Raw genomic sequence first — 27,967 nt, 5'->3', positions numbered from 1 at the left:
GACAAGCAGGGTAAATGCATAGGCGTGTGGGGATAGGCGCTGGATGGGATTTTGTTGGTGGAAGGACAAATGGCCTCTTTCTGCACCATAGGGATTCTATGATTTCCTCTACCACTGCTGTGCTCTTCTGATCAAACCATGTATAGCTTGCTGTAATCTACAACCACCTTCACTATTAACCACCCTACCAATCTTCTGTAAATTTACTTCTCATTTCCCCGTCCCACATGCTCATCTATATCATTTATGTATATAAAAGTCTCAGCACTGAACCTTGTGATATGCCATTGAACATTGGCCTCCAATCACTGAAATTGACTTCTACCACCCTCCTTTTTCCTATCACTAAGCCAGTTTCGGATCCAGCTTGCCAAGTTGCCCTGAACCATCTCGCACCCAAGTTTCCTGAATTCCACGTGCTTCAACCTTCTCATCAGTTTCCCATGTGGGATCTTGTCAAAGGCTTTGCTAAAATCCATTTAAATGACATTAGCTATACTTCCCTCATCCACACACTGATCATTTTCAGAAAAATTCTATGAAATGTTTTAGGCAACATCTCCCTCTGACAAAACCATGCTGATTATCTGTAATTAACTTGTGCCTTTCCAAGTAGAAGTAGAGATAAACAAGAAGAAATTAGCCCCGAGAGCCATATCTATATGAAGTCGGACGACAAAGTACAGCACAGGAACAGGCCCTTTGGCCCTTCAAACTGGTGCCGATCATGATGCTCTGACTAAACTTAAACCTTCTGCTCTTACTCTGTCCATATCCCTCCCTATTCATGTACCCATCCAGATGCCTCTTAAATATTGCTAATGTGCCTGCTTCCACCACCTCCTCTGGCAGCATGTTCCAGGCACCCACCACTCTTTCTGCATGAAAAACTTCCCCTGCACATCTTCCTTAAACTTCCACCTCTCTCCTTGAATCTGTGCCCCCTTGTAATTGACACTTCCATCCTTGGAAAAAGACTCTGACCATCCATTCTGCCTATGCCTCTCATAATTTTGAAGACTGCTATCAGGTCTCTTTCAACCTGTTTCAGACTCCTGCCTTGTCTACGTCTCCTAGCAGTCACCCTGTGGTGTGACCACCTCTCTGAAGCTAGCGTCTATTACACTCTCTGTCCCCTGTATCTCCGCAGTGTATTCAGCTGCTGCTCCACATGGTCTATGAGGAGCTGCAGCTGGTCACACTTCCCGCAGACAAAGTCGTCAGGGATGCTACAAAACTCCTGGATCTCCCACATCTGGCAGGAAGAGCATATCACTGCCCTAACTGACATCTCTGCCCATGAACACTTAAGAACCACATTATGTGTAGTGAATTCCACAGATTCACCTCTTTTCTAAAATGTATACCCCTTATCCACAAAGTTCTGGACTCCCCCACCATTGGAAACATTCTTTCTGAATCTACACTTAAAATTTTATAAGCTTCTATGAGATCCGCCCTCACTCTTCTAAACTCCAGTGAATATAATCCTAACCAACTTAGTATCTCCTCATATGACAGACTTGCCATCCCAGGCATCAGCCTGGTAAACCTTTGCTGCAGTCTACTCCAGGTGTGGCCTCGCCAATGTCCTATACAATTGTAGAAAAACATCCCTATACTCAAATCCTCTCTCTATGAAGGCCAACATACCATTTGCCTCCTTCATTACCCCCTGTACCTGCACACTTAGTTTCAGCAACTGATGCACAAGGACACCAAGGTCTTGCTGAGTATCCACCTCTTTCAATTTACAACCATTAATTCTCACCTTCAGAATATTCTCAATCGGTTCCCTACCACAGGTGTGAGACTCACTGGTCTGTAATTCCCTGGTCCTTCTCTACCACACTTGAAAAGTGGAACCTCATTAGCCATCCTCTGGCATCCCCTCCCCCTACAATTTCTTGCCTTGCTCCCACAACAGTTTTTGAATTTGTCCATTTTTAAGCCTGTTTCTATGTCAAACTGCTCAAGGTTCTCATAGACACAGATTCAGGAAATGGGGCAATGTTCTCCTTCTGGGATGTATTCATTTAACACCCTTCTAATGCCTGAGGCTTCACACACAGATTACCTTCTTGGTCTCTAATGGGTCTTGCACTTTCCCTCATTAACCTCTTACCCTTTATATAGATTAAGGTATCTCAAACATTTAAACAACTGGCTAAGAAAACTGTTTCGCGTTACTTCTATGCAATGGCTACATAGGTGATATTTTCCTCTAACATGATTCTGCTGTCAGTCCAATGTTTTACCTACCACACATTTGAGCAACTTCATGTGTAAACTACAATGTCAGGTACATGGGGTGCACATCCCAGCAATTGGGTAATCTAATCAAAGGCGTGTTCCTGTTGTTGGTTTGTAATTGGCAGAGCACAGGCTGTACCTAACCAGCCTGCACTAGAAGAAGCGAAAACAAAACATCAAATTATAGATGTGATTTGGCAATTGTACAATACTTGCTGAACAATCCTAGAGTGCAGTAGCCCCTAGTTTAAGGTAATCAGTTAGGCATGTAGTGTGGCTCATTTACATTTGCTGGAAATGACGTACATTCACTGCAAATAAAAGTAAGATGTGCCTTTTTGAATTACCCGGGAACTTGTGGTTCCCTATTGCTTTTTCCATGGCAGTGCCTCTGTACTTGTAATCAGCATCATTTTCCTACTGGTAATATAAACTGTTGTGATCGTTTGAAATTTGACATTCTTCTGTTTGTTCTGAAGAGTGCAAGACAAAATACTTCAGCAACATGTTTCTGTTTTAAACTCTACCTGAATATTTTTGAAGGGAAGCCTTTAAAGGTAACTGATGACACTGCTGCCAGTGGTGGTGAGATTAAAATTGGGGATACACAGGAAGCCAGTAACAGTGGGATCTCGTAAGGCTTGGAAAGCTAACAGATCAGTGGGGTGAGGTCATAGAGGGATTTGAAAATGAGGATGAGAATTTTAATGTAGAAGAATTACTGGAAAAGCAGCAAATATCAGTCAGTAAGCATAGGGATAATGGGTAAACTGGACTTGAGATAGGATACCAGTAGCAATGAGCTTGGGTTTATAGGTAGTGATAAGAGTGCATTGGCATAGTCCAGACAAGGGTAACAAAGGCATGGATAAATTATCTTTAAGTAGTTCTTCAATGCACAGTATGAAAAAAGCAATATCATATTCGTCATAAAGAGTACAACTAAAGTCAGCAATCCTAAATCCACAATTTGTGCCTTGTGACATCATAGAACATAGAACATAGAAAGCCACAGCACAAACAGGCCCTTCGGCCCACAAGTTGCGCCGATCACATCCCCACCTCTAGGCCTATCTATAGCCCTCAATCCCATTAAATCCCATGTACTCATCCAGAAGTCTCTTAAAAGACCCCAACGAGTTTGCCTCCACCACCACCGACGTCAGCCGATTCCACTCACCCACCACCCTCTGAGTGAAAAACTTACCCCTGACATCCCCCCTGTACCTACCCCCCAGCACCTTAAACCTGTGTCCTCTCGTAGCAACCATTTCAGCCCTTGGAAATAGCCTCTGAGAGTCCACCCTATCCAGACCCCTCAACATCTTGTAAACCTCTATCAGGTCACCTCTCATCCTTCGTCTCTCCAGGGAGAAGAGACCAAGCTCCCTCAACCTATCCTCATAAGGCATGCCCCCCAATCCAGGCAACATCCTTGTAAATCTCCTCTGCACCCTTTCAATGGCTTCAACATCTTTCCTGTAATGAGGTGACCAGAACTGCGCGCAGTACTCCAAGTGGGGTCTAACCAGGGTCCTATAAAGCTGCAGCATTATCTCCCGACTCCTAAACTCAATCCCTCGATTAATGAAGGCCAGTACGCCATACGTCTTCTTGACCGCATCCTCCACCTGCGAGGCCGATTTAAGAGTCCTATGGACCCGGACCCCAAGGTCCTTCTGATCCTCTACACTGCTAAGAATGGTACCCTTCATTTTATACTGCTGCTCCATCCCATTGGATCTGCCAAAATGGATCACTACACACTTATCCGGGTTGAAGTCCATCTGCCACTTCTCCGCCCAGTCTTGCATTCTATCTATGTCTCGCTGCAACTTCTGACATCCCTCCAAACTATCCACAACACCACCTACCTTGGTGTCGTCAGCAAACTTACCAACCCATCCCTCCACTTCCTCATCCAGGTCATTTATGAAAATGACAAACAGCAAGGGTCCCAGAACAGATCCCTGGGGCACTCCACTGGTCACTGACCTCCATGCAGAGAAAGACCCCTCCACAGCCACTCTCTGCCTTCTGCAGGCAAGCCAGTTCTGGATCCACAAGGCAACAGCCCCTTGGATCCCATGCCCTCTCACTTTCTCAAGAAGTCTTGCATGGGGGACCTTATCGAACGCTTTGCTGAAGTCCATATAGACCACATCCACCGCTCTTCCTTCGTCAATGTGCTTGGTCACATTTTCAAAGAACTCAACCAGGCTCGTAAGGCACGACCTGCCCCTGACAAAGCCGTGCTGACTACTTTTGATCATACTAAACTTCTCTAGATGATCATAAATCCTGTCTCTCAGGATCCTCTCCATCAACTTACCAACCACTGAGGTTAGACTCACCGGTCGGTAATTTCCCGGGCTGTCCCTGTTCCCTTTCTTGAATATAGGGACCACATCCGCAATCCTCCAATCCTCCGGAACCTCTCCCGTCTCCATCGACGATGCAAAGATCATCGCCAAAGGCTCCGCAATCTCCTCCCTCGCCTCCCACAGTAACCTGGGGTACATCCCATCCGGTCCCGGCGACTTACCAACCTTGATGCCATTCAATAGTTCCAACACATCCTCTTTCTTTATGTCCACATGCTCGATCCTTTCTGTCCTCCGCAATCCAGCAGTACAACCACCCAGATCCCTTTCCACCGTGAATACCGAGGTAAAGTATTCATTAAGCAGCTCCGCCATTTCTAACGGTTCCGCACAAACTTTTCCCCCTTCACCTTTTAAGGGTCCTATGCCTTCACATCTCATCCTTTTACTCTTGACATATTTGTAGAAAGCCTTGGGATTCTCCTTAATCTTACCCGCCAAGGTCTTCTCATGACCCCTTCTCGCTCTCCTAATTTCCTTCTTAAGCTCCTTCCTACATCGCGTATACTCCTCTAAATCCTTAACACCTCCTAGCTCTCTGAACCTTCTGTACGCCTCTCTTTTCTTATTCACCAGGTTCATCACAACCTTCGTGCACCACGGTTCCCGTACCCTACCAACACCCCCCTGTCTCATCGGAACGTTGTCATGCAGAGCTCCAGACAAACATTCCTTGAAAATCCTCCACTTTCCTTCGGCACTTTTCCCCAAGAATGCCTCCTTCCAATTTACCCGTCTAATTTCCTCCCTGATGACACCGTATTTCCCTTTACTCCAGAGAAACACTTTCCTAGCCTGCCTGACCCTATCTCTTTCCAATGCTATCGTGAAGGAGATAGAATTATGATCGCTATCCCCAAGATGCTCACCCACCGAGAGATCCTCCACCTGTCCAGGTTCATTAGCCAGCACCAGATCAAGAACAGCCTCTCCTCTAGTAGGCTTATCCACATACTGTGTCAGGAAACTCTCCTGGACACACCTAACAAACTCCTCTCCATCCAAACCCCTAGCCCTAGGGATATTCCAATCTATGTTTGGGAAATTAAAATCTCCCATCACGACAACTCTGTTATTCCTACATCTCTCCAGGATCTGTTTCCCCATCTGCTCCTCAACATCTCTGTTACTATTGGGCGGCCTATAGAAAACACCCAGCAAAGTTACCGACCCCTTCCTGTTCCTAACCTCCACCCACAGAGATTCCGTAGTCAGTCCCTCCACGGCGTCCACCTTCTCTACAGCCGTGACACTATCCCTGATCAACAGTGCCACTCCCCCCCCTCTCTTGCCTCCCTCCCTGTCCTTCCTGAAACATCTAAAACCCGGCACCTGAAGCACCCAGTCCTGTCCCTGAGACATCCAAGTCTCCGTAATGGCCACCACATCACAATTCGAAGCAGCAATCCACGCTCCAAGCTCATCCACTTTATTCACTACACTCCTGGCATTAAAATAGACACATCTCAGACCTTCAGCCTGAGCACTTCCCTTCTCCCTCACTCGTCTAACCTCCCTCTTACCCTGTCTACATTCCTTATCTATTTGCGAGCTAACCTCCTCGCTCTCAGTCCCCTCATTTCGATTCCCTCCCCCCAACCTTTCTAGTTTAAAGTCTCACCAGTAGCCTTAGCCAACCTTCCCGCCAGGATATTGGTCCCCCTGGGATTCAAGTGCCACCCGTCTTTTTTAAACAGGTCACACCTGCCCCTAAAGAGGTCCCAATGATCCAAGTACCCAAATCCTTGTCCCTTGCTCCAGTCCCTCAGCCACGCATTAATTCTCCACCGATTCCTGTTCTCACTCTCCCGCGGCACAGGCAGCAATCCCGAGATTACTACCTTTGCATTCCTCTTTCTCAGCTGTCTACCCAACTCCCTATATTCTCTTTTCATGACCCCTTCCCTCTTCCTACCGATGTCAGCAGTACCTATATGCATCACGACCTTGGGCTCCTCTCCCTCCCCCTTCAGGATTTCTGGGACTCGACCAGAGACATCCCGGACCCCTGCACCAGGGAGGCAAACCACCATCCGAGAGTCCCGTCTGTGTCCGCAAAAACGCCTATCTGACCCTCTCACCGTAGAGTCCCCAATTAGCACTACCCTCCTTTCCTTACCCCTTTGCACTACTGGGCCAGGCTCAGCTCCAGAGACACTGCCACCGCTGCTTCCCCCAGGTGGGCTGTCCACCCCAGTAGTACTCAGACAGGTGTACTTATTATTAAGGGGCACATCCACCGGGGTGCTCACCATCACCCGAGCTTTCTCCTTCCTCACTGTTACCCAGTTACCCTCCTCCCGTGGTCCCGGTGTGACCACCTGCCGATAGCTCCTGTCAATGACCTCCTCACTATCCCTAACCCGGCGAAGGTCCTCGAGCTGCAATTCCAGTTCCCTAACATGGTCCCTTAGGAACCGCAGCTCAACACACCCAGCACAGATATGGTCGTCTGGGAGGCTAGGAGCCTCCAGGACCTCCCACATCCTGGTCACATTTCATTTTATTGTGTTGAGATTCAAAATTCATTGCACTCATTCTGTTTTTAGAAACAAAATCAAGTGTTAGGTCCTTCTGCATCCACAGATAGAAAACCAAAGCTTAGCTTCACTGCTATTCTTAACGTGTATTCTCTATTTCCTATAGCTTTCAACCATGACCAAGGCCCGTCATCAAATTTGCCAATAATAAGCATCAATTGAATGTACTGTTGTGCTCCCATGGAAAACAGTGATGGTAACTTGTGCTCTTGACAGTTGTGTTTAGGTCATAGATATTTTTGGCTTACTTGTTTCTAGCTCCTCTTCTGGGGATCCAGCTCACTGTTTTCAAGAATGCTCTGTGTTCTGATATCTAGGTAAAAGTAATAGTCCATCCAGTAAAATAAACTGAACCTTTTTTTGAGTTCTGTGGAAGAATCCTGTTGATCCGAAACGTTAACTCTTTCTCTCCACAGATGCTGCCAGGCCTGCTGAGATTTTCCAGTATTTTGTTTTTATTTTCATTTCCAGCATCCACAGTATTTTAATTAACCTTTTTTAGTTATTGGCTCTATCTCATGCCTTTATGATATTCTCATTATCTTCAGAAATGAAAGAATGATGTTAAATGCTCTTGCTAATTTTGAAATAGGAAAATGAACAGACCAAATGGTCCATCAAGCCTGCTCTGTGGTTCAATATGATCTTTAGTCTTGACTTTCCTGCCTGCTTCCCAAATCCCTTGATTCCCGTGAGACCAAAAACACGTGAATTTCAGCCTTGAGTATACTTGATGATGAAGCATTAACAACCACCCTCTAGGATAGAAAATTTCAAAGATATGGGTCCTCAAGCTGAAGATTTGGCTCCTTCCTCCAGGTTTGCCCGCATGTTCTAAATTCTGCAGCCAGGGCAAACCATCTTCTGTCAAACACCTTCAGAAAATTGTATGTTTCAATGATCACCTTTCATTCTTAACTCCAGTGAGGATAGGCCCAGTTTATTCAGCATCCAATCACAGGGCAAACCTCTCCAGGAACCAATCCAGTGAGCCTTTGCTGCTCCACTCCCAATGTAAGTCTACACTATGGAGACCAAAATTGCAAACTGTACTCCACGTATGGTCTCACTAAAGCCTGTATAATTGTAGCTAAACTTCCTTATTCTTTGATTCCTATCCCGTGCAATATAGGACAATCTGATTGTGTGCTGTCTCTGCATGTAACTTTTTATGATCCTTGCAGAAGTACACCCAAGTCTCTCAGAACAGCAACTTTTTTTTCCTTGTATTATACTTCATCTACAACCTTGTTGTTCCTCCCATCCCATCCGGCTTTGTATCATCAGCAAATTTGGATACCCTTTTTAGTCTCATCAACAAAGTCATTAATATTGAATACAAATAGCTGAAGCCCCAGCATTGAATCTTACGGCACTCTACAGAATAGATTCAGAATGAAAAAGTTCTTCAGCTTACTCCTTTCCAAAAACCAGCCATATTTGATTTATTATTGTCACATACATAGTATACAGTGAAAAGTGTTATTTCTTGTGCGCTTATACAGTCAAAGCATACCGTTCACAGAAGAAGAGTGCAGAATGTAGTCATAGCTAGGGTGTAGAGAAAGAACGAGAGTAAAAGAGAGAATTAGAAGGTATGCTGGGCACAGCTTGCAAGAAGTCGCCTCGTTCCGGTGCCATCTTGGAATTTTTTGAAATATTGAACTCTCATTAAAGCATCTACCCTTTTCTTGAAGTTCGGTACCCTGGCTTCGACAACCCTTCCTGGTATGATAACTCAATCCAGCTGTTATCACACTTTCGGAGTACTAAGAAGTGAAACACTACTTCCCTGTGTCGGATGACCAGGGTATCCTCTATCAAAACCAACATCACTGATTGTGGTTTGCTGAATGCTCTTCATATTTGTACCACATTAAACAAGCAGTTTTGAGTTAAATGTTGCATGGAAATAGATATTTCTTTGTTCAGATACACATTGACTGTCTGATGTTCATCATGTGGTGATAGGTTGATTGATGCATTTGGTGATATGATGAACAACTGGTGTGCACTCACAATATCGCAAACCAGAAGTGGCTAACTGCTTCCAGGTTAGAGCAGATTTCAGTATCTCTTGATGTACTTTCTGTGACAAGAGAAATAGACTGATCTAACTAATCAGAAAAATTAAGAGCTCGGTTTCAAAGCTTTCCAGATAACTTTAAGGGAGGCCATGTTGCTTTTTGGAGCAGCATGTTCTCTGCTCAAACTCCGTTTCAAAGTGATCATGATGTTGACCAGAATCATTCTCTGCTCACAGCACTTAATTGTGATGCAGTTTTCACAGGAATGCTTGTTTTTAACAATTTGACAAGTGGTAGTTAATGGTTTTGTCTCTGGGTCTGCCAGTTTTGTAACTTTGCACAATGGAACATTAGTTAAGCCGGTCAAATATCAGAGTATTTTGTTACTATAATAATTCCTGAACTACATTGATGAATACCTTTGAACTGATGCCATTTCAAACTGTCTTTCTTTTACCTGCCTGTTTAAAAACCAATCACCTAATTTATGGGCAGCACAGTAGCACTGCTGCCTCACAGCATCGGGGATGTGGGTCCGATTCCCGGCTTGGGTCACTGTCTGTGTGGAGTTTGCATGTTCTCCCCGTGTCTGCGTGGGTTTTCTTTGGGTGCTCCGGTTTCCTTCCAGAGTCTGAAAGACATGCTGGTTAGGTGCATTGATCCAAACAGGTGCCAAAGTGTGTCAACTAGGGAATTTTCACAGTACTTCATTGCAGTGTTAATGTAAGCTTTACTTGTGACAAATAAACGTTATATTTTCTGTACCTTTTATTCATTCCAAAATAAGCATAAGTGTTGGAAATTTACAACATGCCTGTCAGTATCTTGTCGCAAATATGAAGGTGGACCTGGGGAAGCAGTGGAGTGATTAGCACTGCTGCCTCACAGCACCAGAGACCCAAGTTCCTCCCACAATCAAAAGATGTGCAGGGAAGGTGGATTGGCCACAGTAAATTGCCCCTGAATGTCCCATGATGTGTAGGTTTGGGGAGTAGCGAGATAAATGTGTGGGGTTATGAGGCTAGCGCCTGGATGGGACCCTCTTTCAGTGCAGACTCAATGGGCCGTATGATTTTCTGGGAAGAAGATGCAAGTTTTTCACATTTAATAAATAATGACCAGAGCTGCGCTGATGGGTAAACTGTTAAGCCTGAGGTGTGAGGAATATCCAGTTTGTAAACCGTTTTATCTTAAACTGTCTATATAATTCCAAAATAAAATGAAGTTGGGGATCTAAAAGGTTATAGCATTCCTACCTGGATACATGGCCAATTGTGAATCAATTTACAATGGATTCTGAGAGAAAATCAGGTGGGTGCTCATGGTCAGATAGAATAAACTGTATTTGTACCACACTGGAAGATTCACCAAGCTTTAGCTAAAGGGAAGAAGAATCTCCAGTCCATCTCATTGTGTATGCCCATTTTGGGATTAGGAGTTAACAGGATGAGAATTGTGGGGGGAAGGGAAATTAAAACAATTTTTAATACAACCCAATAACAGGCATATGTTATATTGTTGATTCAATTCTCCTGGAACCACTCAACTGTGATTATTGTGTTCTTTTCCATCTTGGGAAAGGAAATTGGCTATCCTTACTTGCCTTACAAATTTGGTCCTACCAATCCGAGTGCACACTCTCTCCTGCATGGTGAGCTAAGCTGCCCTTTCTCTCCCAGCCTCTGGAAGATCTCAGTGTGAGTTTCTGGGATATCTTAAAAACCTTTACCCAAAAGCCCATCTCCATGGCAACATGAATCAGATGGGCCCTGTATCCAGGTAGAAACATTAATGAGCTATCCTTGAGATCCTAACTTTTTTTAATCCAAGAAATAAATGGACAGTTTAAAGCATGCATGTTAACAATGCAATGTTTTCAACACTTTGAGAATTTGTAAACTTGCAGTCTATCCACTATTAGCACACAGATTGCCACTGTCTCCAATTGTAAGCACTTTCTTCTGAGTAAAACAATAGGATCCCCTATTCACAGATGTGAGAGTGCCACTGCTCCTGGAAAGCATTCATTGGCAACCATGATCTGTGGGGTAGGTGAAAGACCCACCTCAGTGCTTCAGTACTTTGTCCCAGATGTGGAGTAAAGAACTGAACAAACAAAACATCCCTGTGGAACTCATCACCCCCCCCCCCCAAATTTCTATGCTGCACTTGTGCCCCTAATCACTCCACCTTTGTTCCTTATACACTCCAGTGCCAACCTATGCACCCTCATGGCCCTTAGCCCCTGTACAACTTAGTGCCAACCCATATCCACCACCCTTTGCCCTTATTCCCTTCATGCCAACTTGCCCAATATCCAGATCCATGCTGGTGATAAACTAAAGTTCTCCAATGAATTCCCATTGAGTTATTAAAAACACATTCACTACATTTTAACTTCTAAGTACAAGTAGTTGCATTCATAATCCTTGTTCAAAGACTTTATAAGCACTTGAACTGTGAACCAATCAGAACTTCCAGGCACCCACTGATAATGATTATGGAATCAGCCATTCGGCACTAATCCTGTAATGGTAGATCTCAGGTTTATGTCAACACAGATAGCATGTACTAATTTTTTTATTCCAACACTTAGATGTAAATGCCTTGAGAGCTTCCTTCTGACTTGTTTATCCATTTTTTAAAACACATTTATGTCTAATTTTAACAATCCCAATGGGGACCTTTGCTTCTCCAAAAAGGTCTTCCAAAGGGTATCCTACCTCTCAAAGAACTTGAGTTTAAATATTCGCCATCAGATCAGACTGAAAGCAGCTGTAATTTAACTGCCTCTTCACAAAGTTTGACCCATGTTCAACAATCCTACAATAATGATGGGGGTGGGACTTCCAGTGCCATTTTCTCAAAGAGGGCAAAAATTCAGGCCAATCTAATGAACCTCATAATTGTAACATCTTCCTCTTAAGACTACAAAATGATCACCATAATAGGTTTTCATAAACACGAACCAGAAGATAACTCCTAACTTACTACATACAGAAAAGTAACTCTCCCTCTTACTGCTACTTAACTGTCCACCTTGGCAGCATCATGATGTTTAACCAAATGAAATGCACATAATAGTTAAGCATCCCATTTTATTGGACTTCTCATGGAACTGGGAACTTATTTTTGCTGCTTGTGGCTCTGCCTTCTATTGTGAATCTCCGACAGAGTAAATACCAGTGTTTCCATGTGATTGGTTAGACAATTGCGTAATTGGTCTGATTTGGTTAGCCTTGTCAAGAACAACATTGCTGACTTCTGATTGGTCCCTCATTTCAAGTGGATGAATTTACCTTTTCCTTTTAATATTCAAAGATTCTGCTTCCACTGCCTTTTGGAAGATGGGAGTTCCAAAGACTCATCAGAAAATTTCTCTTCATCTGTCTTAAATAGATGACCCTTATTTCTAGATTATTCCACAAGAGGAAACATCTCCACATTCTCCCTGTCAAGACAACTTGGGGTCTTGGCATTTTAGTGGATGGAAGCCTATCTTTTCCAATCTTTCCTCCTTTTAGCCTGCCCGTTCCGAGTATTAGTTTGGTAAACCTCTTCTGAACTGCTGCTAAAGCATTTATGTCCTTCCTTTAATAAGGAGACCAATACTGTACTCCAGGTATGGTCTCACCAGTGTTTTGTACAAACAGCAGCTTTGTATGAGTTTTCTTAAGGTAGGCAGTGACATTGTCGCTGAAGTTGTAATCTAGAGACTCAGGCTAATGATCTGGGTTCAAATCCCACCGTAGCAGATGGTAAAATTTTGAATTCAATAAAAATTAACTTTAAATATGGATTTAAAAGTCTAATGACCATGAAACCATTGTTGAAAAACCAATCTGGTTTGCTAACGTCCCTTGGGATTGGAAATCTGCCATCCTTGCCTGGTCTAGCCTACATGTGACTCCAGATCCACAGCAATATGGTTGACACTTAAAGATGCCGTTTGAAATGGTCTAGCTAGCCACTCAGTTCAAGAGCAGTTGGAGATGGACAACAAATGCTGGTTCAACCAGTGATGCCCACATTTCATGAATGAATAAAAAACAAAATTACTCGCTGTACCTATAAACTAGCATTTCTGCTTCATGCATCACAACACTCAGATCCTTCTGCATCTGAGCTCAGCAATTTCTTGCCAGATCTTTGCCCACTCACTGTTATCCCTTGGAATGTGAGTGATGTTGCCATGGCCAGAACATGTTGCCCACTTCTAGTTGCCCTTGAGAAAGTGGTGGTGAGCTGCCTTGAACCATTGCAGTCAGCCAAAGTCAGTGCTGTTGGGGATGAATTCCAGGATTTGACCCTGTGACATTGAAGGAATGGTGATTGAAAGTCATGGGGGGGAGTTTGCAGGTGGTTGTATTCCCATGCACTTGCTGCCCTTGCCCTTCTAGGTGGTATTCCCATGCACTTGCTGCCCTTGTCATAGGTGGTAGAGGTTGTGGGTTTGGACAGGAGGCTTGGTAAGTTGCTGCAGTGCATCTTGTAGGTGGTACACATTGCTGCCATTGTGGAGGGAGTGAATGTTAAGGTGGTGGATGGGTGCAGATCCTGTTGTCCTGGATGATGTCAAGCTTGAGTGTTGCTAAAGGCACACTCAGCCAGGAAAGGATTCCATTACACTTCTGATTTGTGCCTTGTAGAAGATGGAGAGGCAAGTTACTCAATGCAGAATTCCCAAGCTCTGACCTGCTCTTGTAGCCACTATTTATAGGGCTAGCCCAGTTCAGTGTTTTGGTCAATTATAATCCAGAGATTGTTGATGGTGGGGATTCAGCGATGATATTGAATATCAAGGTGAGATAGTTAGTTACCCTCTTATTGGAGATGGTTATTCCTTCTCACTTGTGCAGTGTGTTTGCAAGCACTAGTCCCTCCTCCAGGAGGGATAGAATGGGGCTTTTAGGAAAAGCCTTGACAACCACTTTGGTGTATGACAGATTTTCCAGCTGCATTGGAGAAGTGAGCACAGAAATACACTTGTAGCGACATGGATGTCTGCCAGACCCATGCAAATGAGGCTTCCTCCCAAAGATCCTGTGCATCCTGGCTGGTCAGAGCTGGAGGGCAAGCAGCAGAAATGATCCTGTAGTAATTGTAGCTTGCAGCTTTGTTTCTGTTTGCTGGGGGGTGGCGGGGGGAAGCCTTCTATTTATTCAGTACAGAAACATAGCAAACCACAATTAAATTTCACAGTAACTTCATTGCAGCCTATTTGTAACACTAAATTGAAATTGCTTGGCACTTAACGATGCTTGAATATATTTGTCTGAGTTGTAGGATTTTTTCAGATTGTACTGTGCTAACCGTCTGTACCAGTAGTTTTATGAAGCCTGAATAATGTGCCTCAGTCACCGTTTGTCCCTGCTAAGAATTTTTATCACAATGTAGAAGGGAACATGGCTGATTGGAATGCAAATCATGTAATCCAATTACTGAGTTTTTCATGTGGTGTGGTTACTAATTTTACCTCTTCATTTTCTGAAGATTAAATGGGCAAGGTAGAATAATCTTGCCAATTATGTTTCATAATGCAGAGGGGTCACAAGAATGCAATGGGAAGAATTTTAAAGTACCAAGCAGGCTTGTGGGACTGTGGAAGGATCCTATTACTTTCTCCTGCCCGTTATTTCCATGAGGTACTCTGCATCAGACACCAGAGATTTCTGTATCCGGTTATGATGTGTTTCCTAATTTATGTTGTTGATAAATGGTTACAGCACAGAAGGAGGCCATTCAGCCTCTCTGCAAAGGTAATTCAGCTAGTCCTGTAGCACTGCAAATATCTTCTCTTCAGGTGCTTATCCAATTCCTTTTGTAAACTATGATTAAATGTACCTCCTCCACACATTTTAGGCAGTGTATTCCAGATCCTAAACACTTGCTTTGAAAAAGTTTCCATACGATGAAGAAATGAGGAAACAGGCCCTTCAGCCCACCATGTCTATGCCAACTATCAAATAACACAAATCCATTTTGATTTGATTATTTATTAGTATACTTGAAAAGTATTGTTTCTTGCATGCTATACAGACAAAGCATACCATTCAGAGAAGGAAACAAGAGTGCAGAATATCGTGTTACAGTCATAGCTAGGGTGTAGAGAAAGATCAACTTAATTTAAGGTAAGTCCATTCAAAGGTCTGATAGCAGCAGGGAAGAAGCTGTTCTTGAGTCGGTTGGTACGTGACCTCAGACTTTTGTATCTTTTTCCCGACCAAAGAAGGTGGAAGAGAGAATGTGTGGGGTCCTTAATTATGCTGGCTGCTTTGCCGAGGCAGCGGGATGTGTAGACAGTCAATGGATGGGAGGCTGGATTGCGCTACATTCACAACCTTTTGTAGTTTCTTGCGGTCTTGGACAGAGCAGGAACCATACCAAGCTGTGATACAACCAGAAAGAATGCTTTCTATGGTGCATCTGTAAAAGTTGGTGAGAGTTGTAGCTGACATGCCAAATTTCCAGCACTTAGTCCAAAGCCGACTATGCTTTGGTGATTTAAGTGCTCATCCAGATGCTTCTTAGATATTGTGAAAGTACCTGCCTCCTCCACCCTCAGGCAGAATGTTCCATATTTCCACTACTCTGGGTGGAAAATGTTTTCTTTTGATCCCCTCTAAACCACTTACTACTCCATCTTAAAACCTATGTCCTCTGGTCTTGGATACCTCTGCCATGGGGAAAAGATTCTTACAATCTACCCTATCTATGCCTCATGATTTGTATATCTCTATCAGATCCCCCTGCTCCAGGGAAAACCAGCTCAGCCTATCCAGTCTCTTAGCTGACAGGCAACATCCTGGTGAATCTTCTCTGCACCTTCTCCAGTGCAATCACATCCTTCCAATAGTATGGTGACCAGAACTGCATGCAATACTCCATCTGTGGCCTAACCAATGTTTTATAAAGTTGTACTAAGACCTCCCTGCTCTTACATTCTGTGCCCTAGCTAATAACAGCAAGCATTTTGTATGCTGCCTTCACCACCCTATCTACCTGTGCTGCCACCTTCAGGGATCTATGGACTTGTACACCAAGATCCCTTTGTTCCTCAATACTCTCTAGGAACCTACCATTCATTGTGTATATCCTATATTTCATAGAAATAGAAACCCTACAGTGCGGAAGGAGGCCATTCGGCCCATCGAGTCTGCACCGACCACAATCCCACCCAGGCCCTACCCCCACATATTTACTTGCTAATCCCTCTAACCTACGCATCTCAGGACTCTAAGGGGCAATTTTTAACCTGGCCAATCAACCTAACCTGCACATCTTTGGACTGTGGGAGGAAACCGGAGCACCTGGAGGAAACCCACGCAGACACGAGGAGAATGTGCAAACTCCACACAGACAGTGACCCGAGCCGGGAATTGAACCCGGGACCCTGGAGCTGTGAAGCAGCAGTGCTAACCACTGTGCTACCGTGCCGCCCTTTGGTTACCTTTTCAAAAAAATTAAATTAGTTAGGATCTGGCACCAACAAATCCATGCTGACTATCCCTGATCAATCCCTGCCTTTCAGATATTGATTAATTCTGAACATTTTTTTCCAATGATTTTCCTACCACTGACATTAGACTAACTGGCCTGTAATTATCTGGCTTATCCTTGCTACCCTTGAATAAATTTCACTTGGTTCTTTTTGCCAATCACCTTGGTGTCCTCTGGTTCTGGACTATTATGCCGATTGGAACAGTTTACCTATCTACCCTGTCCAGATTTTAATTACCACAATTAAATCCCATTTCATCCTTTTCCAAGGAGAATAACTCCAACTTCCAATAGAAGTCTTTCATCCTTGAAACCATTTTCTGCACCCTCTCTGAAGCTTTCATAATTCCTTATGTGGTGTCCAGAAATGGATATATGAACTCTGAACACATCATTTATAGTTTCATCATAAATTGTGTTGTTTTTTTTTCACTCTCCATTTTGCCTTTAACTGCTTTCTCAATCTTCTCTGACACCTTCAGTGATTTATGAACATATATCCCCAGGCCTCTGTTCTTACATTCCTCTAGAAATGTTGCCCTTTTGGACCAGAGCACTCCAGTATCAGATTTGGAGCTTACCCCAAAGATGTGCTGGGGAATCCCTTTTGGAACATATAGGCAACAATTTCCTTTGCTGGGACCCATCCGAAACTGCATTATTTTTTTACTGAAAACTTTGGGTGGTTCTGCCAGAGTTGTACCTATATTTACTCAGTGTTAGAATTAAAACCTCTTTCTAACTGGCTGAGCATTGTAAACACCAACTCTACCATCCTCTTCTCCCTGGCCTGTCAATTTTACTGGAGGCTTTTTAAACTTAGCTGTTTTATGCAACCAGTGCTGTTTTTTTTTAAAATGGTGTGGTCTCCTATGGCCCATATCATCTCCTTGTTCTTACTACCAAAGTATATCATTTCACACTTCTGTATTAAAGTTCATCTATGTCTGTTCATTCCACCAACCTGTCTTGAGTCATCTTCAAATCCATCACTCCCCCACAGAGTTCACTATACTTCCAAATTTTGTCACTTAAAATTTTGAAATGTGCCTTGCACACCAATGCATCAAGCGAAACAGTAATCCAAGTGCTGACCCTTGGGGAATGCCACTGTTTGCCTTCCTTCAGTTAGGAAAAACACCTATTCACCACTATCTCCTTTCCTGTCACTCGGCCAATTTTGCACCCTTTTTTTATTCATTCAGGGGACATGGACATTGCTGGTTGGCCAGCATTTATTGCCCTTGAAGGGCAGTCGAGTCAACCACATTGCTGTGGCTCTGGAGTCTTGTCACATCTGGACCAGGTAAGGACAGCAGATTTCCGACAATGGGAAATAGATTCGTAATTCAAGATCTTTTATTGAATTAACATTCCACCATCTGCCATGGCAGGATTTGAACCCAGGTCCCCAGGACATTAGCTAAGGGTTTGTGGATTAATAGTCTAGTGCAGGGGCCTCCAAACTTTTCAGTACGAGGGCCACATCGTATATTTTACACTTTCGGGGGCCAAAGAAGAAAAATTAGTTTTATAAATAAATGAATAAAATTTAAATGAATGAATAAGTTTTATTTGGATCATCTTTGTAATCAGCATGATATGATTCAGAACAAAAGAGAAATGTGACAATTACAAAGAAACAATGCCGTGCTTACACATGATATATAATGAGTAAAAATGTCAAACATTAGCAAATGCTCTGACAAAATAATCAATTACTTAACTGCAGATGAGAAAAGCAGGCTATTCATTTTTTAATTTTTATTTACTGAAATTTTACAAATGTTTACTTGAAATGAGAATTTGCCCAATTTTGTGGCACACAATAAGGAAAAATAAACACGCCCCAAGAAAGAACTTCAGTAAAACAAAGCAAAGAAATTCAAAATAAACTTGAGCCATTAATAAAGGTCGAACAAAAATAAATTCAGTCTGCACCTTTCTACACAATTCTGGCAATTGGAGTTTTCAATCGTAACCAACAAATCATGAAGTTTTGCACAAGATTAATGGAAATGATGGAACTGCTTTTTTAATTTCAAAATATTGCAGAACTGAGGTTTCAAGCTTGAGGAGCCAATTGTTAGAATGGACTTCAAATGCTCATCAGATAAATTTGCTCGATATTTGGACTTGACATACTTCATTTTTGAAAATGTTTGTTCACACAGGTACGTTGTACCAAAAACTGATACAAATCCACAAGCAATTCGCTTCAAATTTGGAAACTGCTCAGGCTGCAAAGATTTATAAAATTGGATCAGATTTCCTTCTTTATACTTGTCTTTCAGCATGTCATCTGTTTGGAAATCAATAATTTCCATTTGAAATTGACTTGGGAGTGTTTCAACATTGCAGCCAAATGGATTTTGAAACAGCTTTATTTCATCTGTGTTTCCATCAAGATCAGAAAATCGTTCCTGAAATTGTTTTTGCAAGTCCTTAATGATTTCTGTTGCAAATGAAGAGGGAAATTCTGCTTCACTTTCTTCATGAAATTTTTCACAACATGGAAAATGAACCAAGTTATGAACTTTCAGCTGTTCTTGAAATAGCATCAGTTTTGCCCTGAATGCCTTGACATGCGCGAATAGATCACAAATCAAATTTGTTTCACCTTGCAACTTCAGGTTCAATTGATTCATATGGCCTGTCACGTCTGCAAAAAATGCCAATTTCCAAAGCCAGTCAGTGTTTGATAAAAGTGGTTCGGGTTGATTCTTCTCTGTGAAAGGAATCAGTTTCCTCTCTGAGCTGAAAGAACCGTGATAGAACCTTTCCACAACTAAGCCATCAAACTGCTGTATAATATGGCAAGTCACTGAACTCAGAATCAGTTTCTTTCAGAAAATCACGAAACTGGCGATGATTAAGCCCGTGAGATCGAATGAAATTCACTGTTGAAACAACAGGTTTCAGAACACAAGACATATCCACATATTTTCTGCACAATGCTTGTTGATGGATAATGCAATGCAGAAACATGGGCTTTGAGAATCCACCAACCTCACAAGCTTTTGTGATTTGTCCAACCAAACCTTTCTTCACCCCAGACATGTTCTTTTCTCCATCAATTGTCACGCATTGCAGTTTATTCCACTCCAGGTTATATTCTAACAGTTTTTTTGCAATTCTTTGAGGATGTCTTCTCCAGTTACTGTGCTGTGCATGCTATGCACTGATGCTAATTCTTGTGTCAGATTAAATTCACTGTTGACGCCACGGATGATTACTAGGAGTTGTGATGTGCCACACACATCAGTCAATTCATCAAGTGCAAGAGAATACAACTGAAAATTTCTTGCTTTGTCTGCAATTTGATGAAATATATTGCTTTCTATATCCTCAATTCTACGAGCAACAGTATTTGGTGCAAGACTGATGATTTTGAACAGATTTGCTTTTTCTGGGCATAACTCTTCCACTGCTTCCATTATACACTCTTTGAGATCTCCATCGGTGAATGGCTTTCCTCTTTTAGCCAACACATAAGCTAGTTTGTAACTGGCCCTGGTTAAAGCTTCATTTTCAGTTATCTTCTGCGTTTTAAAAAAAAAAGCTTGTTGGGAAAGCAACCTGCGTTGCATTGATTCAAAATTTTCTGAACACTGTGTTCCTGTGAATTGGGAATAACTTGGTTCATGTTTGGTCTCATAGTGCCGACGTACATTGTACTCCTTCAAAACTGCAACAGTTTCGTTGCATATGACACACAAGGCTTTATCACCTGCTTGTACAAAGAAGTACTTTACACCCCATTCTTCATTAAACAGGCGGCACTCACTGTCCACTTTTCTTTTCTTTTTTCCTTCCATAACTGAATTGGTGTGAATTGCCGCCATCATTGTCATTGTTCTCGCTCATTTCAGACAGATGGAGTTTACAGATTGGATAAAGCAGCTGTCACTCAGTCAATGCAGAGCGGCAATTGGATAACAGATGTCTCAATTGCTGATTCGTTTAATGAACTGTCAGACATAGGACAACAGCTCTGATTGGACAATAGGCCGGTAAAGAGGGCAGGGATTCCCATGGGTCCGTCAGACACCGCACGGAGCGGCAGCAAATGTCCGGCCTGTGGAAATGTCTGGGTGGTAGTGGAAGGGTCTTTTTCCGGCTGGAGGCCTGTGACTAGTGGTGTTCCGCAGGGCTCTGTATTGGGACCTCTGCTGTTTGTGATTTATATAAATGATCTGGAAGAAGGTGTAACTGGGGTGATCAGTAAGTTTGCGGATGACACAAAATTGGCAGGACTTGCAGATAGTGAGGAGCATTGTCAGAAGCTACAGAAGGATATAGATAGGCTGGAAATTTGGGCAAAGAAAAGGCAGATGGAGTTCAATCCTGATAAATGCGAAGTGATGCATTTTGGTAGAAATAATGTAGGGAGGAGCTATACGATAAATGGCAGAACCATAAAGGGTGTAGATACGCAGAGGGACCTGGGTGTGCAAGTCCACAGATCCTTGAAAGTGACGTCACAGGTGGAGAAGGTGGTGAAGAAGGCATATGGCATGCTTGCCTTTATAGGACGGGGCATAGAGTATAAAAGTTGGGGTCTGATGATGCGGATGTATAGAACGTTGGTTCGGCCGCATCTGGAATACTGCGTCCAGTTCTGGTCGCCACACTACCAGAAGGACGTGGAGGCTTTGGAGACAGTACAGAGGAGGTTTACCAGGATGTTACCTGGTATGGAGGGGCTTAGTTATGAGGAGAGATTGGGTAAACTGGGGTTGTTCTCCCTGGAAAGACGGAGGATGAGGGGAGACTTAATAGAGGTGTATAAAATTATGAAAGGCATAGATAGGGTGAACGGTGGGAAACTTTTCCCCAGGTCGGTGGTGACGTTCACGAGGGGTCATATGTTCAAGGTGAAGGGGGGGAGGTTTAACACAGATATCAGACGGACATATTTTACACAGAGGGTGGTGGGGGCCTGGAATGCGCTGCCAGGCAAGGTGGTGGAGGCGGACACACTGGGAACGTTTAAGACTTATCTAGACAGCCATATGAACGGAGTGGGAATGGAGGGATACAAAAGAATGGTCTAGTTTGGACCAGGGAGTGGCGCGGGCTTGGAGGGCCGAAGGGCCTGTTCCTGTGCTGTATTGTTCTTTGTTCTTTGTTGTTCCGTCCCCGCGTCCGGATCCTGAGTCAGCGGCGGGTTCCGGACACGGGAGTGTTTTCGGCAGCGGGAATCCCGTCCCGCCCCACTGGCTGCGGGCCGGATGTTAGCCCGTTGCAGGCCGGATGTGGTCCGCGGGCCGTAGTTTGGAGACCTCTGGTCTAGCGATACAAGTTAGTTAAATATGGGCTGGAATTCTTTTCTCCCCATGGGTGGCTTGGTAGGTGAGGCAGGACATCAATTTAGATGCATGGTAGCAGCATCCTGCCCCTGCATATATTTTACCACTCCAGTGGGCTCATTGAGAGTTGCGACCAATTTAATGACAAATGAAGGGCCTCCTCCCACAACGGAACCTGTGTCTAAACTGCTAGATGAAAGCCCCTGTTCTGGAAGGGTGGTTCCTGGTCCTGTGCCCATTTGAAGATGCCCCAACAGTATTTCTCTCCCTGTCCACCAGCTGTGCATGCACACGTGCACACATTGGCTGAAGGTGGGCTTCTTGCCTCCAAGAGCTGTGAGCCAATGAAATTCCCAGTAGCTGGTCAAGTACGACAGGCCCCCCCCCCCACCTCCCGCAAATCTTTTTGCCAGGTGATGAACACTGCATCCCATGTAAAATCCAACCCATAGTTTGTCTTTTACAAATCTGTACTGGTTTTCCTTCATTAATCTACCCTTGTACAAGTGATTGATTATTTTCCAGGTTATTGTTTCCAACAAGGTTAACCTGATCAGCTATAGTTGTTGAGCTTATTCCTTTGGAAGGTATACTATTTGCAATTCTCCAGTCCTCCAGCTCCACCTCCATATTCAAGGTGTTTATTATGTATCCAGCTATTTGTAAGTGGGTATAGTATGGCCATGGACCTGGTTCAGAATAATGCTAACAGCCTGGGTCCAATTCCGGCCTCGGGTCACTTGTGCACATTCTCCCAGTGTCTACGGGGGTTTCCTCCGGGTGCTCCGGTTTCCTCCCACAGAGCAAAGATGTGCGGGTTAGGTTGATTTGCCATGCCAAATTGATCCTAGTGTCGGGAGGATTAGCAGGGTAAATGCGTGGGGGTTATGGGAATAGGACCTTGGTGGGATTGTGGTTAGTATAGACTCTTTGGGCTGAATGGCCTCCTTTTGTACTGGGATTTTAATTCCAGTTCTGGCTGAGGTGGACTCAGGATCCACCTCCCCTGCTTGCCCTATGCTTAATGCACAAGTGCATTATAAAGTGCAGATATAAAACCAATTGACTCTCTAATAGAGAGAGAGATGCCTACACTCCCTAATAACCTATGTACCAGCCTAGTTTTCAGAAGTGCCTGGATTTCCAATGGAAGCAGTAGAGACTGCACCCCTGCCAGAAAGGAGTTGCATCCATCCGGTCAAGTTTCAATATGCCATCAAACTGTCAGGCCCCCGGGTAATAGTGAAGTTTAGGTGATCAAATCTCATTTACAGGTGCCTATCTGAGAGGTTCCAAACACAAAATAGCTGGGCTTTGTGGGCTGAAGCAGAACAGAACACCCCCACAGTGGCATATGAGCTCAAACTCTTGTTAGCAAATAACATGTCAGAGAAACACACACAGATGAAAAGATGAAACATTAATATCTGATTTCAGATTTTGATCTGTATTCACTATCTGATAATTGTAGGGAAAGATTTTGTGGTGAATTTTTTCTTATTTATTCAACCACTTTCAGCTAAGTCTTCACACTGTCTTTCTGGGTCCCTGAGATACCTCATTCATTTAGAATTGAAGGAAGATTACAGGGCCCTTAGTCTTAGCAGATAAGTAGATTTCAGTTGGCCAGCCCAGGATATGAAATGCAGATGGTCTTTTGTATCGGTCTGTTTGAATTTGAGCTCTGTGTGCAGCCCACAAGGGGGTTGTTAGTGTTTCATCAGGGATAACCAGGTGCAAATTTCTCTAATATTGCCAGGTAGCTCCTTCTGGTCAGGATCACACAAACAACTTCAGTTTCTGAGAGAGCACTGAGCATATTTCTCTATCCAGGGTGATGTCTTGACACTCGCAGGTTACATTGCTCAGGGATTCCCACAATCAGTACTGACGTTTAACATCAGCATTTCCTCTATCGTGCTGCACGAACCCCATCCCCAGCTTTTACTAAGGAAGGCTTGGGACACAAAGCACACATGCATGCTTCCCAACTTCTCCTCCATCTCTTGTGCTCCATTTCATTTACCAGCCCACAACCATAGGGTCATATCCCAGATTGCAGGAGGAACAGCATACATTCAGGAGATGTCCTACTTCTAGGAGGATACTGTTGAGCTGACGGGCAAATATAAAGATTACCCCAATAGGAAAGGCAAGAATGGCCTCTCCCAGCAAGTCAGTATGGACAAGCCCTCCATGAGATGATCACTGCGACCTGCCATATTCTTCCTGCTCAAACTAAATCTACCTGCTCTGTTACAAGCAGAAGCAGATTCAGACAGACCACCAGAACTGCCATAAGCCTCTGCTCAAAGACCCAGGATAATGCTTTGGGGACCAGGGTTCAAATCCCACCACGTTAAGTGGTGAAATTTGAATTGAATAATCTGGAAATAAAAGTCCAATGGCCATAAATTGTCAATTATTTTAAAAACCCACCTGGTTCACTAATGCCCTTTTTTAAGGAAGAAAATCTGCCTTCCTCACCTGGTCTGGCCCATGTGACTCCAGACCCACAGCAATATGGTTGACTCTTAAATGCCCCACTCATTCAGTTCAAGGGCAATTAGGAATGGGCAACAAATGTTGGACCAGCCAGCAATATCCATGTCCCAAAATCTTTCTTTGACTGAAGACTTGAAGGTGAAAATTCCAAACTGCATTCCTGCTGGTGGGAATCTGATTTTTTGTTTTGGGCCTCTCCCTGAACCTGTTTCTCCCACCCACCATGACACCTGGCACTGGCAGATTTGGAAATTTCCACCCAACATTTCTAGAGCTCCACTCAGTTATCCATATTGTGGCAGATAAAAACCTATTACAATACAGCCAGTGAGGTTTCACAGCAGTGAAAGGCCAGATCATCTTGCACACCTGTCAAAATATCACCCAGTGCCTGTACTACACACCGTGCTTGCCTGTGCCATCGGCAAGTGCACCACACAACTATCAAAACATTCTAAATCCCCACAAGATTTTTATTAAGCTTTCTGAGCTTCCAACTACCTTTTTAGAGCTTAAAATGCTTGTTTTTTATTATCTTTTCCCACATCTAAACAGTAACAGATGTATAATAAATAGAATATTGCACTGGTCGCGGTACATTACTGGGTTTAATTCACTCATGAGAAAGAGCTGACAACTTGTTCTTGCCTATGGCATTCATGAGTTATAGGCCTTTCACGCTGATGAAATCTCATCCACTTACTGGACAAAAATCTGAACTTCCATCAGAGGTTACTAAAGGATGAATCAATGAGGTCTAAGTTTGCCTTGCGAGGTTGCAGAAACGGGTGGTAATGGATCGATGGCCTATTTTCTTTTCTATTTGAGCAGGACAAACTTTCAGAAGGCCCTAACCATTGAGCAACATTGGGATGTCCACTTTACATCTGATGTTCACCAGTTTTAAGTCCAAGTTCCAGCTGTATGTTTCAACCCACGATGCTACCTCTCTCTGGTTTCAGCAGTACTCCAATTTTGTGGCCAGTTATTATTCTTAATTGAGAATGTTGAGAGGTATAATCCAAGACCTATGGTACAGCATCAGCTCTGAAAGAAGCATATCCAAGAGCCGGTCATTAGATAACCTTTTAAAAACCGATAACATGCAGAAGGAAGCAATATTCAATATAGAGGAGGCTATCCACAGTTCTGACATCCTGCAAGGGTGAGATTGAGAAGAAAGCATACGGAGCTGTATTAACACATATGCAGGGAAGAGGAAGAACATGCAAAAAGCATATTCATGTGGAACATAATAGTTTGCATGGTGGCACAGTGATTAGCACTACTGCCTCACAGTGCCAGGGACCCAGGTTCGATTCCTGGCTTGGGTCACTGTCTGTGCAGAGTTTGCACATTCTCCTCGTGTCTGCGTGGGTTTCCTCCCACAGTCTGAAAGACGTGCTAGTTAGGTGCATTGACCCAAACAGGCACTGGAATGTGGCGACTAGGGGAATTTCACAGTAACTTCATTGCAGTGTTAATGTAAGCCTTACTTGTGACTAATAAATCAACTTTAACTTTTAACTTTGCTGGAAAATGTCAGCATTGTTCTTGGTGTTTAGGACTTCGTTTGAACCCTTTGCATATGTTCAGAATGACTTGCTGTTTAAACGTGTCTGTAATACCAGAGGGTCTACACTATATAGATGCTCCATCCTTTGCAGACTGTCTCTCTCAAATCCAATCCAATATTCTTTCAGTCTGTAGATCACAAAATCACTGTCACTTCACTCTGGAAATGTGGTGCAGCACAGGAAATTAAATTTGTTGCAAAGAATATTTACAATATCCTGTGCTTTCAAAATCATATCATTCCCGGGGAGATCGAGGCATGATTATACCACAGACTGTACAGTCTGATGATACCAGTTGTACAGCTGGTCACACATCACTTTCCAGTCAGACAAAAGGAATCTTTGAGAATCTTGGTCAAATCTTCTTGGTTTTTTTGTTTTAAAGAAGATACTTCAAATTTTTGTTAAAATTCAAGGGGATCTTTTTCAAATTTGGTTATGCTGCATGATAACCTAGAGGTACTCCTGTATCTCGTTTTATTTGGGAAGTCTCTGCTAAGCAATCCACGTTGATGTGAAGTTGAAAACCATATGGAGTTCAGGGGATAAATAAAAATGTCTTCACACAATAAAAGAGAACATGCTTCTGGTTAAAATGAAACAAGCAAATGCTAGGAATACTCGGCAACTCTGACAGCTTCAAGTAGAGATTGGAACTAGAGTGCAGAAAAATTTATCTATCCTTGCCTTAAAAACATTCAATGACGTAGCCTCAACTGCTTCACTGAGCAGGGAATTCCACAGATTCACAACTCTTTGGGTGAAGAAGTTCCTCCTCAACTCAGTCCTAAATCTACTCCCCCTTATTTTGAGGCCATGCCCCCTAGTTCTAGTTTTACTTGCCAGTGGAAATCACTTCCCTGCTTCTACCTTATCTATTCCCTTCATACTCTTATGTTTCTATAAGATTTCCCCTCATTCTTTTGAATTCCAATGAGTATAGTTTCAGTCTCTCCTCATAAGCCAACTCTCTCAACTCCTGAATCAATCTTTTCAAGTAAGGAGACCAAAACTGTACACAGTACTCCAGGCATGGCCTTACTAGCATTTTGTGTAGCTGCAACAAAACGTTCCTGTTTTTAAACTCCATCCCTCTAGCAATGAAGGACAAAATTCCATTTGCCGCCTTAATTACCTGCTGCACCTGCATATCAACTTTGTGATTCTTGCACAAGGACACCCAGATCCCGCTGCACAGCAGCATGCTGCAAATTTTTACTATTTAAATAATCTATTTTGCTGCTGTTCCTACCAAAATGGATGACCTCACATTTATCAACATTGTACTCTATCTGCCAGATCCTTGCCCACTCACTCAGACTATCTATATCCCTTTGCAGACTTTCAGCGTCCTCTGCACACTTTGCTCTGCCACACATCTTAGTGTCATCTACAAATTTTGACACACTACACTTGGTCCCCAACTCCAAATCATCTATGTAAATCGTGAACAGTTGCAGTGCCAACACTGATCCCTGAGGCACACTACTAGTCACTGATCGCCAACCAGAAAAACATCCATTTACCCCCACTCTTTGTTTTCTGTCAGTTAACCAATCCTCTATCCATGCTAATACATTACCCGTAACACTGTGCACCTTCATCTTGTGCAGCAGCCTTGGTGCAGCACCTTGTCAAATGTCTTCTGGAAATCCAGATACACCACATCCACAGGTTCCCCATTGTCCACTGCGCATGGAATGTTCTCAAACAATTCAACCAAATGAGTCAAACATGATCTGTCCTTCATGAACACATGCTGCGTCTTCCCAATAGGACCATTTTTATATCCAGATGTCTTGCTATTTCTTCCTTGATAGATTCAAGCATTTTCCCTAGTACAGAAGTTAAGCTAACTGGTCTATAGGT

At 43.3% G+C, this 27,967-nt stretch overlaps 1 protein-coding gene across 11 annotated transcripts in view; it reads left to right on the top strand.

Moving 5' to 3' along the window:
* LOC144498811 (ciliary neurotrophic factor receptor subunit alpha-like) overlaps window positions 1–27,967 on the top strand; it is a 314,103-nt gene that overhangs the window by 7,998 nt on the left and 278,138 nt on the right. The window contains exon 2 of one of the 11 annotated variants that reach the window (XM_078220561.1): window positions 17,910–18,010. The exons of the other annotated variants lie outside the window; for them this stretch is intronic. The gene's annotated coding sequence lies outside the window, so the exon portion shown is untranslated. The remainder of the gene's footprint in view (window positions 1–17,909; window positions 18,011–27,967) is intronic. 11 annotated transcript variants of the gene reach the window in all.

This window comes from Mustelus asterias, chromosome 1, assembly GCF_964213995.1.
Source record: "Mustelus asterias chromosome 1, sMusAst1.hap1.1, whole genome shotgun sequence".
Taxonomy (NCBI): Eukaryota; Metazoa; Chordata; class Chondrichthyes; order Carcharhiniformes; family Triakidae; genus Mustelus; species Mustelus asterias.
Note: the sequence above shows the minus strand (reverse complement) of the source record. Positions and strands in the feature narration are given on the sequence as shown.